This window comes from Zeus faber (genome assembly GCF_960531495.2).
Source record: "Zeus faber genome assembly, chromosome: 7".
NCBI classification, from domain to species: Eukaryota; Metazoa; Chordata; class Actinopteri; order Zeiformes; family Zeidae; genus Zeus; species Zeus faber.
In genome coordinates, this window is record NC_137203.1 from 15,579,414 (window position 1) to 15,600,320 (window position 20,907).

A 20,907-nucleotide genomic window follows, 5' to 3' on the forward strand; every position below is an offset into this window, starting at 1 on the left:
TATCCGCTGATACACAGGCAGACGACTCAATGAAACATGAACAATCATCTGAGAAGAAACCAACAACATTGCATTAAATACAATATGCACGGACCACAATAGAAAAGCGTGGGAAAAAAACAGGATATTTGGCACTTTGAGGGGACCAGGGAGGATAACACCCTGCTACAAACAAACCCCAGATCAAAGTATCCTGCCGGGATGAAATGGGTCCTTAAAATATTAAGCTGAATTGTTTCTTATGCCTTATGCCTCTTATGTCTTCCTCCAACCGATACGCACATGAATAGAAAAATGCATAGAAATACTAATAGGCGAAAATCTACAGCTAACACATAGACATAAGGTGTGCATGCGCACATGTGACGCTCCAGTCACAACACAGTGTTTGGGTGGTGCCGCTGAATCGCTCCGAAGCCCTAATTTGTTATCGCCTGTGAAACGTGCGTTTACAGTACACGTGTGTGTGTGTGTGTGTGTGTCTGTTTGCGTACGTGCATCTCCCTCTTACGATCTGTCTCTTCTTCTCCGGATATTGTCCCTTCCGTCTCCATCCCAATTTGGCAGGAAGCTTGAAAGGCTGTTTGGTCGACGCCACGATTCAGTGTTGGTAGAAAAACAAACAAACTACAAAGCTGTTTCTCTATGTGTGTGTGTGTGTGTGTGTGCGTGTGTGTGTTACATTGTTTCAAATGATTAAAACCTCGCCAAAATTGACATCACTTCATTCTTCAACCCCCGGCTCCATCAACACCACGCCCCCTGGTGGACAGCGTGTCCATTGACAGCGGGGTGAGCGGACACGCTTCTTTTCAACAGAGAGTTGCAGGGCAAATTGTATAGTACGGCACTTCAAATAAATAATGACAATCAGAAAATGAGAACGATGTTTTCCCTCCTACACCGGACTCGTCACCGTTCGCATTCACAATTCCCGTTCAAAGCCAATAAGACCGATAGCGCAACGAGCCAAAAGGGAGAATTAAAGCGCACAGGCAAAATATGTCTGGACAAACGTGACAGATCTCAACAGTGGAGCTCCTTCAAATTCAGTGTTTCTCCAGATCCAAGACCCTGTGATGGACAGTGAAACAGTGTTTATAGCATTGCCATGGCGACTGACCCTCCACAGAGAAGAACGACAGCAGTTAGACAGGCAGACAGAGAGAATGACAGACAAAACCGAAATAAAAGAAAGAGGGACAGACAGGGCAGGGACATACGGACAGGGAGCACAGAGAGACAGACAGGGCAGGGACATTCAGACAGGCTCACAGAGAGAGGGACCGACAGACAGAAGGACAGCCAGACAGATGGACAGGCAGACAGACAGACAGACAGACGGGCAGTCAGACAGACACACAAAACAGAAAGAATGAAAGAGGGACAGACAGGGCAGGGACATACAGACAGGGAGTACAGAGAGACGGACAGGACAGGGACATACAGACAGCCAGAGAGAGAGAGGGACAGGGCAGGGACAGAGAGACAGGCAGACGGTGCAGGGACAGACAGTACATACATACAGACAAAATAGGGACAGACAGGCAGGCAGACAGTGCAGGGACAGACAGGCGGGCAGACAGACAGTGAAGGACAGACAGGCAGGCAGAAAGTGCAGGGACAGACAGTGCAGGGACAGACAGACAGACAGGCAGACAAACAGTACAGACAGAAAGGCAGACAGACAGTGCAGGGACACAGACAGTTTAAACCCGGCGGGCTCCTCTCAGCAGGTGGTCCCCACGCCTGCACCCTCACTGATAAGAAGCCAGGGAGAGAGTGATGGGATGGAAGGGATGGAGGGATGGAGGGATAAAGGGATGGAGGGATAGGGCGGGGAGATGGAGGGACGGGGGGGGTCTATAATCACCACGTCTGTGCACTTTTATCTCTCTTTTACTCTCTCCATCTTTCTCCTCCCTCCTCCCGCCATTTGTTGCCGCCGTCTCCGTCTCTCTTTATCGCTTTCTCTCCGTCTCTGGTATTAAATGAGTCTGCCTCCTTCTCTCTCTCTCTCTCTCCCTCCTTCTCTCTCCCTCTCCCGCTCCCTCTCTACTCTCATGTCGCTTCTCCTTCTTTCGCTCGCTCGCTCCCTCCCTCCATCCCTCCGTCATGAAAGGCCCGTTTTCCGCCCGCTGTTGTCGAGCGCTCGATCGCGTCGGCTCCGCTAATTAAAAAATAAAAATAAGAAGCCACGTCGACCTCTTTAACCGCTTTAGTTGTTTTTGTTCTTTCTGCGCCTAATCTGGAAAGACTCTTGACGTTCCCCTCAGAGCTTCATTAGTCGGACTATTCATCCGTTCCGTCTCTCTGTTAATGAGCCGTCCTTTTCTCCGCTCGCTCTCACATGTTCCTCCAACTTTGCTTGATTGAAGTGTTAAACGCCTGTTGTTGTTTGGACAAGACGGAGCGAGGCTCGGCGGCATCAAGTGGTTCGGGATCCACAGTGTTTGTACCCAGAGTCAACGAGTGTGTGATCACAGTTTGGGTGGGAGAGCGAGAGAGAGAGAGAGAGAGAGAGAGAGAGAGAGAGAGAGATAGAGAAATGACTAGCGCCCTTCACATTGGCCAAATCAATGGAAAAGCCATTAAACATTCCAGAAATTATTGAATTGAGACATGAATTGGAAAAGGGGACATGAATGTACGCCGGGATGAAAGAAAGTGCCCCTTTCGCACCTTCAGAGCCTCCATCCAAAAGTGACTCTTTATCTACAGTGGCCAGACGTCCCCGGGTTTGTCCGGGACTGTCCCGGTTTGGAGCTGTGTTTCCCAGGTTCCGACAGATATCTGTAAAACACTAAAATGTCCCGGTTTTCAACATTCACTACCAAGTTGTCCCGGTTTTCAGCACAGTTAAAAAAAAAAAAAAAAAAATAATAATAATATATATATATATATATATATATATATATATATATATATATATATATATATAACCACACACACAGTATATAATAATAATAATAATAATAATAATAATAATATTATACTTGTTTCCACCGCTTACATCTATTATATAATGTATACAGGCAAGCAGAAAAGAGTGTGAACATAGATCCCACCGGAGAAGTGGCCATCGTCATCAACACACCCACCCACTCGCTGTGAATTTTGTGCTTTCAGGGCTGTGTGTGTGTCTATGTGTGTGTGTGTGTGTCTGTGTGTGTGTGTGTGTATGTGTGTGTCTGTGTGTGTATGTGCGTGTGGGTGGGTGTAGCGCGGGCGCTTCCTATAGGCGACACCGCTGCTTCTCCCTGTTCCTCTCCGTTTCCTTATTGGACACAACCCCAAAAAAAGAACCACGCATAACGGGGACGCTCTCTCAGACCCTCTTAAAAAAACAAAAAAATCGGCCCCCAAGCTGAACTAAACGGACAAACCAACAGTCTTTGGCGTCAAACAGGCGTCAGCTTACCTGCAGGTGCTCCATAAATATGGGCCGTGAAATCCTTTGATGCCGGCGGCCGGTTTCCCCGCTGGTTCCCGTCCAATCCAGAATCTGCATTTCCTATCAGCCAACATGCATCACCCGCGACAGCTGGAAACAGAAAAATATTTGAATTTTGAAGTCTGAGGTGGAGCTGGCGAAGCGAAATAATGGCGCAGGCCGACACCAGTCATTCCTGAGGCGTCGGAAAAACCATCGCATGGGATCTCCGACGACGTTGCTACCGTCGTTTCCTCCCTAGCTGTAGTGGATCCAAGCTTGTGCTTTCATTAAATTTGGCAATGAATGAGTTCCACCAGCCCTGCAGAGGTGAAGCAGCCACGCAGCAGGCTGGTCTGAGGTGAGGGAGGAAGCACCCCCGCTGGCTTTCCCCGTCTCCTCACACGTGGTGCGCCAGGCGGGACGGGACGTTAGCCGTTTTGCGTCGTATTTCCTCGGCGCTTCACCGGAATTACGCCCAACGCCGCCGACACGCTTTCATTGTCAGCTGTTTATTTTCCCGTTTGCGTGCGAGAATTCTCATCCGATTCACAATGGCGCGTAGGCTGCCTGCTCTCCGCATGATAAATTATCCCAGTGAAAACGCCTCACAGACTGTAGCCCAGGGTGTCGATTTATTTATACTGAGAATCTCGTAAAAAAAAAAACATATTTCTTTGCCCCACAACTACAGGCCCTGCAGGTCAACGACAGGCCTGACAAAGTTTGGGTCAACTCACATTTACCATGTTCGCATTGAAAAGACGGAAAGACATGGGGGAGGAGAATAGAGGGAGAGAGGGAGAGAGAGAGAGAGAGGGATAACCGTATTATCCGTCTCAGGATTCCTTCAAATTACACGCATTCAAATTTAAAGTGTTTTCCATGGGGAAAAAATAGGCACATATTGAAATAAATACACAAATAAATAAATAAATAAAATAAACATGAATTCAAACACCAAATTCCGAACAGATGTTTCCCTGCTTGGTGATGTGTTTACCATCCAAATAATACTTCCAAATCGGAATCAGAATCCTCCGAATTACGATAAAACGTCCATCAACGTTTAGACTGCTCCAATGACGTCCCATTACAACCAACAGAAATACTCATTGATATGGCTCAATATGGGTCAAAAATATGAAGCATAATAGCAAAGAATAATTAAAGCATTTCAAAATGGAGCTTTCACTCAACACATTTGACAAAGATGACGGAAATGAGGGTGGAAGGTGATCAAATGGGTTTGAATTGTCTTAAAAAATTAAAAAAATGTAAGAAAACGAGCTCAGTGCTGGAGGTAAGTTAAGGTACGTTTCATTTAGGAGGATTCAAACGTATATTTAATACGACACGGACAATTAATTATATAATTATAGAACCCAGAATCGCGATTGTTGTAACCGCGCAATTTTAGTATTTTAAGTATTTTTAGAGCTTATAGAGCTTTTTGTGCGTAAGCACCGGGTGTCATGACCTTTCACTGCATATATGTATGACCGTATGTATGTGTACTGTATGTGACAAATAATCTCTTGAACTAGAACTTGAACTTGAACTTGAACCCTTAATGGACTCACGCGGCTCTCGATGCTTTGACGGATCATCAAGACGGACAAGATCACGAAGAAGAAAAGCGAAAGTGATCGGGGTTGTGTGGAAGAAGGAAACAAAGACAGCAGGCGTGGGCTCAAATTGAACTGAAATAGGACAGCAGTTAAAGACGAACAAGCCAATAATCTCTGGAGAAATATCAAAGGAATAACGAGTCCATATATTGGAAGCGAAAATACAAGGGCACAGCGGGGAGGAACTGGAGTAGTGAGTTTTGGTGGGAAAGTTGAACATCCAAGAAGAAGAATCAGAGGAGCGGCGGAATAACAAAGATCGCCTCAGCACAAATCCCTGTGTGCAGCCGAAAGTCAGACCATCGACAAGGACTGCTATAACTAATGACCAAAATATGTAAAATATGTCACAAAAAAATAATTAAAGGGGGCCTATTACGCCCCTTTTTACACAAGTTAAAATAGGTCTCTGAGATCCCCAAAACATGTCTTTGAAGTTTTTTGCTGAAAATAACTCTCACAACATGCCTCTATAATCCTCTCGTTCCGAAACGGGATGTATATTGTGGGAGGAGCCACCCTCCCGAGTTCCGGGTTCTGTGAGCCAATGGCGTTTGAGCGGGGCTTCTGGGTTTTCGTCCTATCGACTGTAACTTTCGCTGATTTCACCCCATCCGTCCACCAAAATCTGCTCCAGAACAGATTTGAGGCGAGAAATAAGTCGCCGAATCTACACTCATATTAGAGCTACGAGGCCTCCGCTTCCGTGCTTCGGGCTTGTTGGAGACGCGGACACCTCACTGCGATGCACCGGGGGGGGGGGGCTCTCCCACGCGGGGATATTTTTGTTTCATGAAAATGTCGGAAAATAAAATACAATGAATACAATAAATACATCTACAATATAAACACACAATTTATTTTGTTGGTTTCGTTTGGAGAAACACACAGCGGATCGGATGGAGCACACGACCACGTCGAGAAATGGGTGACTCTCTGGAAAGTAGAAAAAAAACCTTTGGAAACCGAGGGTTCATAGCGGTTGGAAGCTAACCTCAATATTTGACACTTTGGCCACGGAACCTCCCGCATTGTAACACTATATATATATGACAGGAGACAAGGAGAAGCATAATCTTTTTAATGGAAGTGTAGCCTTCACCAGCTGGTAAGGTCCATGTGTCCATTGATGAGTCACTTCTCACACTGTTGGACCCAATGTTTCCATTTATGGCCTCATTCACAAATTCTCTCCATTTAAATATTCTTCTTACTTGTGCTCGTCAGCACGTGGCGGAGGAAAAGCAAAAGTGGAATTCGTGAACCATGCGTACGATAGTCCCCCGTAACTGTACGCGCTTTCTATGCAACCGGATGGTTCAAGTTGATTTGCATTGGAAGATCGGAGTTGCCGTACATTGAGACATTCCCAGCATTGGCGAGATTAATGCCCCCGTCTCCACACCTTGCTGGTTTTATTAACGTAGGACTTGACATACAGGATGTGAAAACCCTCTCCTGCAATAAGCTGCAACTGTGGTAGGAACTAAAGCTTTTCACAGCCGCCACGTGACCTGGCCACGGCCCATTTGCATTTGCAAGTCGAACTCTCTGATGGAATGGTTGCAAAGAATGAAGGTATAAATGCAATACAATCAAGCGACCTGACTTTTGAAGCATCTGTTCTGTCACTACAGGTACTTTTCGATAGAGAGAACTGATGCAAACCGACATTTTCAGTAACAATGCGATCACTTATTTTTGAGACCATGTGTACTATTTTCAATTGAATGATTGTTGAAACAAAACACATCTCAACAAAACAGAAGATCAGGGATGGGGTTGTTTTTTAGGGGCCCAATAGCAGCCTCGGCGTGTGTGCATCCCTAGAGGGGAGTGATGTGGAAGAATACAATTGTACGTTCCCCCGAGCAGGGGTCACGCGGTAGAAAGTTCACTTTGGGTTTAAAGCAGCAGAGCAGATAGAGAGGCGGTGAACCTTCACCCCCGCCCGCCGGGTCGTCCTGATAGTCCCTCTCCACCTCCCCAAAAGATGAACACAACGGCCTTCATGGCCACCGCCAGTGTAGGATTAAGGAGTGATATATTTCTTTCCGACCTTTCAGACTGGCTGTTCGCACTTTCCTATCCAGTCTCTCTCCACTGACCTGCAGCATCCTTCGAGGGGTCAGCTCCCATCACTTTTATTTACTATATATTGTCCAACGCACATATCCAGCTGCTTTGATGGCGTCTTTTATCACCGTCATGTTGATGAGCAGATCTATCTTTCAGCGGCGCTCAGTGTTCCAGATGGACCTGATCCTCTGCCGTGGTGAAATGTTGTCAAGATTTATTCAATTTTCCGACTCATTCATTTGACTTTGATTGATTCCTTGAGGAGTCAGAAGTGTCTGTTCAGCTCTGAGTCGTGAATGGCATTCAAACAAAACAAACAAACAAACGGCTCCCGACTCCTGAGTCATTTAAAGGATTTGGTTCCCGAATTCTATGCGATCGCAAATAAAAGATTGCGTTCCATCCGCCGCTCACTGGAAGTGTCCCAAAGAGCCCAGGTGTTGTTTGCATTACCTTTCGGTGTAATATTTTCGCACATTACGCATAAGAAAATACAAATACATGCGTTCAGTTTCATTTCTTGCATGTGTAGATTTTTCAGCCTACCTTCATATACCTCACCAACAGAAGGGACACTGGGCGAAAGATGGCCGCCGAACATTTCCTCGCTTTTATAAGACGTGTAATGTCATCCCACTTGGTAGGTGGGGCTGAACAAAGTACAGGGGAATTATCTTTAACAACGTCTTTCCAATAATTTAATTTATTCACATGTTAAATGATCATTAAAAGGCAGTTACATGACATAACATAGACTTTTACTCTAAAGTGAAGATGTACTCGGACAAAGATGGTAATATTTCACTGGTACTATTGTGATTATTTTGAGCGGCGGTAGAGAAGCATGATTAGATCTCAATTTAAGCTGCAGCTCTGGTGAGAGGAGAAACCAAGCTGTCAGCCGTTACATCTGCCAGGATCCCCTATGAAGTATATTTGGCAGACTGCAGACGGGAAAAAACAGAGATGAAAAACCCTCTGTTGTATGTGCTATATACCTTCTCTTAGTTACAGTAAAGTGGTAATCTGTAAGATTATTATGAAAATCCCATATTTGATCCAGATTTGATTCGATTTTTTGTACCCCCACTTTGTATTATCTTTTTGAGTCTCATTTTGTTTTTATTTTTATTTTATTTATATTATTCTGTTCACTAACTGCATTACGTTTTAGGAATCAGTTTGTTTCACTTAGTTGCTAGGTAGGAATTAGGTATAGCTATTTTCTTCGGTTTAGAAAATATTGTGCATAATCTCCAGGGTGCGTTGCAAAGACTTTTCACTGCATATATGTATGAACGTATGTATATGTATGCGACGAATAAACCTCGTGAATATTGAAATCTTGATCCTTTTTTTAGCTGCCATAAGACAATCAATGCACTAGCGTTATGTATGTGCTCCTCTAAATGCCGGTGGTGGGGTCCGCCCTTCCTGGCCTAAGTGCACTGATTCACAAAAAAGACCAGCAACCCGGAGAAGAACAAAAATATCCCCATCGCCTCACCGACCAAGAAAAACACCCCCAAGAAAATCAATCGACCAGGAGATGGTAAACTTTGGAGAAAACAAAGACGGAGAAGTAGAGCCAGGATGATAGCAAACCCAGATGTTGGAGAATTGTGGGACTTTTAGTGTGATCCAACCAACATAGAGAATCTCACTACATATACTTTTTGGATACCAGATTCTTTATGTCTTTATCTATATATATATATATTCATTTTGGATTATTGGACATGTTTTTTTTGTATCTCAACAGACAATATAAATTCTTTATTTTCTGTAATTTTCTCTTTCATACATTTCCTAACCTTCCCTGGTCTATAGCAATAAGCATTTTGCTGCACATTTTACTGTGCAATACAATAGTGCACGTGACAATTAAAGACTTTGAATCCCTGAATATTGAATCTCATGGTATACCTACTTAACTCTTTAAACTTTTTTTGGTCCTGAAACTATGAATCAGCCAATCTGGGACATACCTCATCATGCGTCTCCACCTGGCAGTATTGGACCCCTCCACTTTATAGTCTGAAAATTAACCTTATATAAAAAAACTAAAACAAAAAAAATACATAGCAAAAAACTGCATGCACTAGGACCACACGGGAACAGTTCTCGCTCAAACTCCCAGTCCCCCTCACTGCCCACCCTCCCCTCCCTCTACTCTCATTAAACCGATTCAAAGAGCCAGCAGCAGCTCAGCAGGAACCCAATCCGCCCAAACCCAAATTCCAGAAGACGGTAAGAGAGTGTCTGAGAGAGCATCCCCGTTATTCACGTTGCTTTTTGTGTTTCGGTAAGCTAACAGAGAGGCACGGGGATGTGCAGTGGAGTCGCTTCTACGAAGCACCCCCCCCCCCCCCCCCCCCACACACACACACACACACACACACACACACACACACACACACACACACACAAGTGGGGGCAAGGGAAATCACAATTTTTGTAATAGTTTCTGTTTTTGGAGGGGGGCTCCAAAAACAGAAACTATTACCTGAAGTAAAGGTAACTTTCGTTAAAAATGGTGTCTGTGTGTAATGTGCGCCTAGAAAAGCTTTGTATTTTAAACGGCTCTAAATTTATAATAAATAAAAATCTTGATGTGCATATTGCTTTGAGGTGTAGAGCAGATAGCAAGGCACTCTTAGTGCAAATTTGAACTCAGTCCAAGCAGCTGGTGAAAAATTACATTTTTCACCTGCTGCTTGCTTTATGACAGATTAAGGAGGAAGCCCCCCCCACCCCCACCCTACCCCCACTCCCACTCTTGACCATCTCCAGGGTGGATTTATTCTGCACTTTTTCACCTACGGGGTGAGTCAATAATATATTGATTTATGATATATATAATATATTGATCAATGTTATTGATCCAATTCTTTACATTTTGCTGTACGTGATATTTTTGTTGCGACCATCCATGTAGGGGACATCAAAATGATGAAAACACGAGGCCATGTTTGGTTCTACCTCAGGTTGGGTCGCTCTGATAAACTAAAGCTCTGTTGAGGATTTGCACTGTGCCCTCCCCACCTTTGAAATCAAAATTCCGCCCATTTTCAAGTCAAACCAGCAGCAGCACTTGGTCACAGATAATTTTGCCTCCGGGTTTCAACTTTAGATTGTTTGTTAGTAACACCCCCTTCTCTCACGCCCAGCGTGGCACTCTCACCCAAACCGAGCATTTCACCACAATCTACAACTCCTAACAGCGTCATAATCATTATTGATCGACGAGAATAAAGGAACTAATTAAAAAATAGCAAAAACAAGTAATGATGAAAAATGATTAACAACAATAAGGGAGATAGCATCATGATTTGATTTAGGAAAAATATTTGAAGTATTAAGACGAATGGAAACTTCTGCGATCAATCAAAGTCGGGAGCCAACGTTTTGTGCCTAAGCTTGTTGCTCAATCAAAAAAAAATAAATCAATGTCATAACGCCATTGGCAGACAAACACACATAGTGAAAAGTTCCAAGTTTGGAAAGCCTGCAACAATTGCAGACCGGGTCTGAAATGATGACGTGGAAACCCCCGCGCATTTCTTTCCCCAGGGAGAAATCTCCTTTGGACAAAGTCCATATTTGGGGAAGTGATGAAGTCCAATTCACGAGGCCTATGTGCGGTGACGGCCAAGCGCTGCTAACATTACACAACTGTCTCCTCTCCAAAAGGCTCAGTCTTTATGCAAATGAGGGTTTAATACCAATGGAGCAGTTCTCTCCAGCTGTGGAGGAGCTGGAAACAACCTCTTCCCCTTTCCCTCTCCTCAAAGGTCCTCTGCTCTTCAAGCTGTCACGGAATCCACCAAACATGGACAAACACACATCAAACTGCCAATTATCTATGTTCTTATACTGGGAATGTAAATAGTTTCCCAGTATTTTTTTTTTTGACAGATGAGAGACAGCGCAGTCGGTCGAGGCCTCATCTTTTATCTCTATGAGTTCAGTGAATGGGCAGAACAGCCGACTTAATAACAGTGAGCAATATGACAATAACAACTGTGATTCTGCAGTGCAATGGATGCCATTTCACACACACACACACACATTTCTTTACTGGGATTTTGATTAATTTTACTGACATTTAATTTTGTGAAGCAGGAAAATTATAACCAAATAAAATAATAAAAAATTCCATGTCCGTCAAATCTTTTGTTGCACACTGACGGCACAAGTTAGGAATTATTTTTTGAACACGTCTCACTCCATATGCTCGTTTCTTGCTTCCTCCAAGCTGTGCGGGTCAGTTGGGGAGCAGCAGTGGTGATGGACGGCACTTTTGGGCTCTTTCTTTCCGCAGATGTTCACTGGAGGACTCCCACTGGACCACTCAAGGACACCAATTTCCCTTCACTTCCAGCCGCTCCAAGCGCTGCTCTGGCAGTGTGAGCATGTGAGCTCCGGGTTGTTTCTGGTCGAAAAAAAACAAACTTCTTCCGCAGTTGAGGCCGTCGTGGAGAACACCCCACTCTTAGTACGACAAAGCTTTCTGGCAGAGGGGCGCAGATTTTTATCCAGGATCTCTGCATTGCGTGCCATTCATACTCCCATCAACCCTGACCAGCTCGCCAGTCGCTGCTGCTGAAGAGCATCTTTAGCATGATGCTTCCAAAACCAGTCTGGATGATATGCAGGGCCACATATGCTGATTAATTCAAAAAGGTTCCACTAAAGTCTCAGACAACAAGATGTTCATAGCACAGCTTTACAGTATCTTCCAAGTGACGTTTTGCTAATCCTTCATGGGCAAGGGTGTGTTTTTGGTTTCTTTCAGCCAGGGTCTTCTTCCTCAGCAGTCCTCCATAAAGCGGACTGACTGACTAAATATAATAATATAAACTTCTAAGTTTAAAGGGGTGTCCTGACCGTGGCAGTGTGGCTACAGTTCCATGGACCTTAGAGCTGCAGAGCAGCTGTCCGTGGTGCTGACATCTACTCTACTGGCTCTAGAGCTGAGGCTGATGCCACAAGCAGGACAATATGACTTTCTCAAGGGACTAATTGTCGGGGTTTTGAAGGGTAGCGGAACTGTGTGATAAATCTTGCTCAGTCCGTCCACGAAGGTGAGCGACACGTCCGCTCACGCCTTCATGAGTCGAGCCACTTGATGGAGGTTATCTAGAATAGAGCAACCCATTCAAGTTTTTTATTGTTTCGTGAAAATGCATACGTCGAGGTCAAGGGATATTTAATCAGTGCGTTTTGATCTACTCTCGCTCCTATATCCTGGACTTTGGAGTAATTTTATTTGTGGGATAAAACGCTGGATGATTCGCTTCCTACATATAGTGGTAGAGGGAGAATATGAATGATTGGCAACCATATTTCACTGGTGTGTGTTGTGTGTATGGAGTCTGCTGCACAAAGAGACAAAATTATTCCAGCTCTGATGATCCAACAATGCCCTCTCGTGCGTTAATGACATTAGGGAGACACTGCTCTTCAGCATCCACACCCTGGCCTTGTCTCGATGTCTGTTCATATAATTCTGGGGATGTTTCTCCACATTTACATTTGTTTGCTGTTTAATGACCAGGCCTACTTATTGAATAATGGCTCGTGTTCCATTTTTGAAACCGTAGGAAATCAGGTCAAAGTGTTTCACCGAAAAATGTGTCTGCTTACCGTCTTTACATTATGGTAAGGAGTTATGCTGACATGTTGTTGTTTCATTTAAGCAAAACAGAACCTTTTCTATTTGCATATTCTTCCAAGAAACAAATCTCCTCTCTCCCTTCACGCACCTCGCACTGGTCTCCAGACAGTTTGTCGTCTCAGATTACCGCCGGCTCTGGAATGGAGGATCTAGTCAGAGGTGAAAGCCACCTCTGTGCACAGTCACCTCGCTTCTTTCCCCCCGTGTGCCGTTATAAATCAGACATGACGCTCTTTAAATAGGGTAATTAATTATTTACGAGCAAAGCTAAAACACCTTGAAGAGGAACGGAAAAAAATATTGAGACACAATAAGTCACTTTCAGGCCTGAGAAGCTAAAGGAGCCACTCCATTACCATAGTGGAGATTTATAAAGCTCCCATGGGGGTGGGGTGCACAGGGATGTGGTATCATGGATGGATGGAAGGACGGGCGGACCGACGTCATACCCTCGAACGGAGATTGAAGAAATGGTCTTGTGGCCGTGCTGCGTGGCTTCCTCTACTCATTAATAGGATAATTAGGCGTTGCGCTGCCTCTCTCTCTCTCCGCGACGTCCACCTCCACAGCCTGTGTTACATTTCACGCCGTTGCTGGCAGGGACACCTGTCACGCGGCAACACACACAGGGAGCAGGAGGGAGAGACGTGCACTGACGAAAAACTGCACCCAAACCCACCTAACTGAGCTGAAGGGAACTCCAACCCTCGGCCTTGATGGTGACCCTCACGCCCCCGACCAGAGCTCCTCAGCTGAGTCCTGTTAGAGGCCATCTTGCACTGTTGTTACCACCTGAGGCGTAATGATGCTGTTGGAGCAGTGTGGCTACATTTTTAACAAAGAATAATGAAATTCAAACGGAACAAAAATGTTTCTAATGTGTAGCGTGGTAAATGTTTTCCCACTGGCTCCTGTTTACCAGCTAAATAACGAATAGGAATATTTGAAAAAAATGATAGTAGTTTCCCAGAAATCTGCAAGCTAATTGTGATTGGCAGTGGGCAGGACAACAGAGGACATCGAGTCATGTTTTGCAGTATTCTTTTATTTAATTTTATTCAAAAGGGACAATCTAAGTTGATGGGCGTCTGAATAAATTTGAATTTGATTTGAATTAGAAATGAAGTGTAGTGACATTAAAGTACAGACAACCAACAAACTTTATGACAATGGAGGAGCAGTGTCCATTAAGGAATACTATCTAGAAATGTATCCGTACTTTTTAATAATTTATTTTGTAACTTGATGAATGTCATTTGAAGGATATTTTCACTTTCTTTGTTCTAAAGTGTTCAGCGAAAAGTTGAAGTTGTCTGGACTCATTTATTATATTCAGCAACTTTAGGTCTTTATCTTTGGCTCTATATAGCTCATAGCTCTAATCTCTATATATTTATTGTCTGTAAAGAAATATATATCTGATTCTTAGTCAGATTTTTGTACACCGGTGCACTGGTATAGAAAATACAAATAAAGCAATTACATTATTAAATTATGTATTAACTATACATTTATAGATTTACATTATGTTTAGTAGCAAAAAAAAACAGTCAGCACATACATACATTGTGATTGTACCTAATATTTGTAGAAAATGCTCCAACGGTGCGATGTAATGTAATGTACTTATGCTCCAGCTTAGCTTTGATGCAAAACATAAACATATGAGAATAAGTTCTATACAGTACTTGGTAATTGCGAGGCTGTAGCAAAAATCTTTCTCGAGAACCTCCTGTTCTCCTCACATGCACAATGGCACTCGAAGCACTGCAGTTCAATCAGTTTGGTTTTGTCCCTCTGTGGAGTGGATTTAAGGTAGAGACTAGGTGTTTTTTCAGGCTGGAACATTTCCATCCAAGAAAATCTAGAATGTGATCCAAGGTTGTAGCACTTTTTTTAGAGTAGCACTGTGGAATACTCTGCAGGGCAAAACTACCCTCACTGGACTGTGGGGGACTGGGTCATTATTCTGTTACAGGATTATAGCACTTTATCATAAAGAACAATAAAAAACTATTACTATCCATCTATCCATCCATCCATCTATCTGAGTTCAGATAGATGGATGTTCTACCTCAACATGAAACACAATTACAACATCATGTCCAAGACGTCCACAAAGGCAAATGATTTCCCTCTCAAATAATATTTCAGTTATTTCCATCTATGAAAAACAAAAACAACAAATCAAAAATAAAGAACAACACACGAGCATCTCTTGCCCGATTATATTTATATTTCACATCGTTTCCAGTTCCGCTGAACTCGTTTTAAAATCAAACCATGTGTTTCAAAGTTTTGGCTCAGTCCGTAGCTGGGTGCCCCGACGCCAATCTTATTAATATTTTGCTTTGGGTTTCTTAAAAAGAGCCATCTTTAATCTTATGAGTATTAACGCTTCCTCTCAAAATGTTCATTTCTTCTTCCAAAAATGTGAACAGTCCCACATGGACAGCTTCTCACATATCCAGCCCAGTAGCATCTATCTACCGTAGCATGTTCTTTGGAAATTAGATTAGTTTTTTGGGTTTTAGAGGATTAGAGAGTCATTAGAATGATCCCGAATTATGACACACATGCTGCAATCTAAAGGCGACCTAATATGCTCCTTTTCAAAAAGTTAATATGGTCCCCAAAACATGTTGTTGACATTTTTTATGCTGAAAATACCACTCACGCATAACGCGTAACATGCCTCGATACCTGTGTCTGACTCAAAAAACGGCCCTGGCATTTGCGACAGAGTGGCCCCATTTTCAAATCCAACAGCAACCCCACCCAAATGTTAACGTAAAAAGCTTGAGATAGCGATTTACCAGATAGAACTGCGAGTGTCAAGCACCACCTCTCCGGAGGGAAATGTCAGAGGCAACCAGCTACTAGATGGTTTGATTAGTCTTTCCCCAGAGGTGGGAACAAGTCTTAGCTCTCAAGTTCCAAGTCAAGTCTCAAGTCCTAAACTTTGAATTTTTCCGAAACAAGTCATAATGTGCTCTTCACCAAATGTAATACACATTTTTAATGTTTCATATTTTATTCTTTACTTAATATTGTAGTTCTGACTGAACACTCTTTGAACAGTGGCCTGAATGTCTGAGAAAAAAAATACAGATCCCAGAGATGGGAGGTAAACCTGAACATGAAGACTACAGTAGGTGTGTGTGCGTGCGTGCGTGCGTGCGTGCGTGCGTGCGTGCATGCGTGCGTGCGTGCGTGCGTGCGTGCGTGCGTGCGTGCGTGCGTGCGTGCGTGTGTGTGTGCGTGTGTGTGTGTGTGTGTGTGCGTGCGTGCGTGCGTGCGTGCGTGTGTGTGCGTGCGTGTGTGTGCGTGCGTGCGCGTGTGCGCGTGCGCGAGCGGAGATTTTTCTCTGAATTTGATTGGCTGCTGTCGGATTTAAACTGTAATCCGTTAGATGAAGAGTTGGTTCGCTGCACACTTTTTAATAACATCATTTTTTTTTGGTATTTCTGCTTGAGGAGGGTATCAAGTCAGTTTGAGTCAGTCAGTTTTGTTTGAACATTGGGGTGTTGGACACATTTAGTGGGGGGTTTGGGGGTCCACCCTCAGGAAATTCTGAGCGTCAAACACTTCATTTCCGGCATTCTGGTGAATTTTTATGCACCGATTTTTGCCTTTTCTGCATCAATTAATGGTGGAAATGTCTTTATTTATGTAAAGGAAAGCTTTCAAAATAACACTACAATGCGTGCCTACTTGCCATGCCTGCCTGCAACGGCACAAATCGTGCACGACAGCGCGCGCGCACACAGCACCGCTGACAGGGTTGTGATAGCTGTCACAGTGATCACGTCACCCGGTTCGACTAATGAGCATCAGGGGCAGGTCGGCTACCTCCTGTAAATTATCAATGGCTAGAATGTTTAAAAAAAATTGGCATGGCGGCCGTCGGTTCATCAAGTTGCCTTGAGCACCGTGAAGTCATCCCCAATGCGCCCTGTGTCCAACTTCTTCTCCCCGGTCATTTTAAATTAATGACTTTCTGTCTATCCTTTCCCATCGTGCCCCTCAGATTGTTTCGAACTAGTTTTAGTTTGGAGAATGAGCGCTCGGCAGCTGCGACGGTGACGGAAAGAGTCAGAAATGGTGGATGGCTGGTGTGGGGATGGGATGAGCAGCCACACCTGACCCAGATCTGGGTGATTGGGTCAGAGTGGCCGCAGACCTGTTGCTCGTCGGTTGGGCTATTGAGCAACAGGTTAAAACCCCCATCCCCACACACACTCAGGATAGAGGAGCCCTGTCATGACATGTTTGACCTGCTCCTGGGCTAATTCCACCGAGCCTCCTCTCCACAATAAACTGGCTTCGACAACCCATCGTCTTCCGTGTCTCTGTGCTGGAGGGCCCTGAAAACGCCACTTGGGAGGCGTGTGGCAGGCAGAACTGCCACAATGACGTACAGATTTTTTTGGCAGTTGTTGTGGTGACGCAGAATGTATTACCCAGCATACATTTTGAGGCAATCCACGTGTACGTCTGCATGTTTCAAATGTTAACCGTGAGTATGCAAATAAAACAGCTACTCATGCATCACAGCATATCAAAATTATAAAATGAATGGTTTTATTTGAGTCAAACAAATTGTTGTTAATTTACCTATCTAATCTAACCACGACCGTAATTCCTTTGTAACTTCCAGGTGGTATGTATACAATTGGTTGTACTGACTGAAGGTATGGTAATGCTTTGAAGGTGACCTTGTATCAGCGCTCAAGCCGATTATTATCTAAATACTTGTTTAGAGCCCGCCCGACCTGCCAAGGGGCCACGCAGTCTACTCAGCCGGGGATTCGGCGGCCCAGAGCAGAGCGGCCCGTCTGGAATTTGTCAATTGCCAGATGGCCAATCTGTCACTGCTCAAAGCCATAGAGTTCCAAAACGGCCTGTTCTTTTGTGGGTGGAGCCACCCTCCTGAGCCCCCTAGTTCTGTTAGCCAATGGGGTTTGAGCTTCACTCCGGATTTCATTGTACGTTTTTGTAAACTTTCACTGATTTCACCTTATCAGTCCATTAAAATCGGGGGTGAGAAAAAAGCAATCCAGTTGCTGAATCTTCACTCATATTAGATCTACAAGGCCTCATATAAAAGTTTCTTGCGCCTTTCACCGCAGGCTTTTTTTTCTTTCATTAAATTACGGAAACATTGGAAATTGAAGTAAAATAAAATAAATGCACCTACGGTTTTGTTTGGTGAAACGCCGAGCGGATCACAAGCTGCAGCCCACAGTACAGTACAACCTAACGTGGACACACACACACAGAAACACACAGCAAATACTTACATTTGCCTTGTCTGCAGTTTTTCATTGAGACAGTTGGTATTAATTCCTCTTTTTAAAAGATTTGCGCTGGTTTGTAGGCCAACAACAGAGCAGTTCCCATAATTAGCTCTGAGCTTTGACGCTAGCGGGTCCAATGGTCCTCTAGCCCTGGGTGGAGTTACTAAAATGCAGTGCAGTTCTCATTGTACCGAGGCCCAAGTTGACATAGGAAGGGGCCTCAAATCGGAACGTATTGTTTAACCATATTTTCTGAAATATGGTTTAACAAATCTGCTGACAAGAAACTGAATAGTCGCCTTATTTCACAGTTTCTGTGTTAGTAGACCCATCGGAGACTAAAATGTATGCGCACAAGTGTGACCCTTTTGATTTTGCAGGGAAGGCGAGATTGTGCACATGTTGGGGTCTGGCAGCAACCATTTATTGCACCATGTCCTGGTAATAAAAATACAAAATAAAACCCTGGCAAACGGTCCTGTTGTCCACTCCAAACCAGCATCCATCTCAGATCCAGGTGAATACAAGAGACCCAGAGGTTAGCAAAATATATACATATAAACGAATATAATATATTTGTTTATATTTTATATTTTATATTATAAATATATTATAAAATATAAATCAAAAAATGGTGATTGTATAGTTTTATCTTTTTTTCCTCAGGACTACATTAAATAAATAAATATTAAACATGTGGGAATCAAAGCTGGCAGCTGGTGCGATATGGGGACAACATAGGATTTTAATAATAATGGAAAGGTGGAATTCATCCATTGCATATATTTAATTCGACCCCCTCCCCATCAGAAAATAAATCAGCACAATTACTCGGGTGCATATTTTTAAATTCCTGGTTAAAAAGACGTCACGCAGTGTTTACACGATGTCCGTGTTCTGCATTTAAGGGACAAAAACGCGGCTCCCGTCCAACAACATCAATTCAGTTTAATTCATTTGTGTATTTGATTTATTTTTCCACACGTGACGGGCGTTTCTTTGGTTCTCAGGACGGCCTGGGAAGTGATGGGAAATATCCCCATGTCAATCAAACGCCCCCCTGGTTCCAAAAAAAACCCCTAAAAAAAACAACCCTTCCAATAAAATATGCAATAAGAAAGACATTACTCAGGAGGGAAAAACATCCACATCACAAATTGAGCTGCTGAAGATGTTAAGACGCATCTAATTGAATTGAAACAATTGCAATTTCAGACGACGCCGAGCAGATCGCAGAGAAGCGACGAGCTCAGAGCGTCTCTTGTTTCTGGCAAATTTAAGGAGTAAACATCTCTGCGATGACTCCCGCTCGCCTTTATTCCATTCATTTATTTATTTTCTGGCGGTGTCACTTACATGCAGTGTGCAAGTGGGAGAGAGATCAGAGAGAGGGCCGTGAGCTGGATCACTCCTCACGATACGCTCGGAACATAGTATCTGTGGTTTTAATCCTAAATCGCTCATTCTACAGTGCCGACACTGCGGTTAACCCCCACGGCGAAGTTATTACATAAACCTGGATCAGTGTTATGTTATGTTTAAAAAAAGAAAACAGCTCCAGGGAGGTTTCAGGGAGGTCCCCAAAATGCACCCCCCCCTCCCCCCCAACAATACTTTTAATTACACTATATGTTGGGTAGAATATGTAAATTTGGTACATTACCCATTAAAAAATGGATACATTTTACTATCCCTCTTTAGTTAATACTATATGGCAAGTCAACTGAATTTGTTTTATATAACCTGTGATTATTGCACTAAATTAGCATTAAAAAGTCCTTAACTAAATAAAATGCTATGTTTAACGAGACACTATGGGAAGTCCAATGTATTATTAAAAAATACAACAATAATAATAATAAATATAGCTGCAGGCAGCAATACACTGGGGTCCAGTTTAGTTGTTTTAGGTACGCATTACGGTTTTCTGGGTTCTGTGAAACGCAGCACAAGGTACAAACGTTACAAACGCTGTGGACGGGAAGTCTGGACCTGTCAACCTGCACTTTCGTTACTGCACGTTGCTCTTCTGGCGTTCACTTTAAATATCGCTTGAAGAACGGTGTTTTTAGAAGATGATGCAGTGCGGACATAAAGAAAAAGTCCGTTCCTCCAATGGTTTTTCGAACTTCCGGCGCTGCGACAAAAGGCTCCTTCGAACGATTATAGTTTTCGGGGTTTTGTAAAATGCGGCGCGAGTTACAGTTTTCGGAGTTGCCTTTAAACGCAGCGCCAGCTCAAGCGATCTGTCTTTACGTCGCACTCGCAAGTGACGGGAGGGGAATGGGTTCCTCATTCCCCATTCCTCATGGGTTTGTGGCCCGAGTGCTGCAAATTCTTCCAAAGTAAGTTGTCATTCGGAACTGGGAGGTTTGTGGGTGGATCACACTTCCGTTTGTTCAATTTTTTTTTATCCTGCATCATTTATTGGAAACAATTTGTGTTTCCAATATTTATTTTTGTCAGTATTTATAGTTTTGTTTTTTTTTGTCATATTCTAAAATATTGACAAACTTGTAAGTTACGGTGTGTTTTTGATGGAATTCATGTCTTTCGTCTATTTTTTTGGGGGGGTGTTGTTGTTGCATGTCGGTGATATCTGTCAGTTGTCCAGTGATTTCAAATACTGGTTGAGTTGGCGGAATAAATGATTACTATGTCAGAAATAACGACAGACAGATTCGATGAACTAGTCGGTGGGTCATATTTAGTCAGACCTATTATGATCCTTGAATGTGAATCAACAACTGCATACCACAACCCCTTTTTGATAATTGCACATTT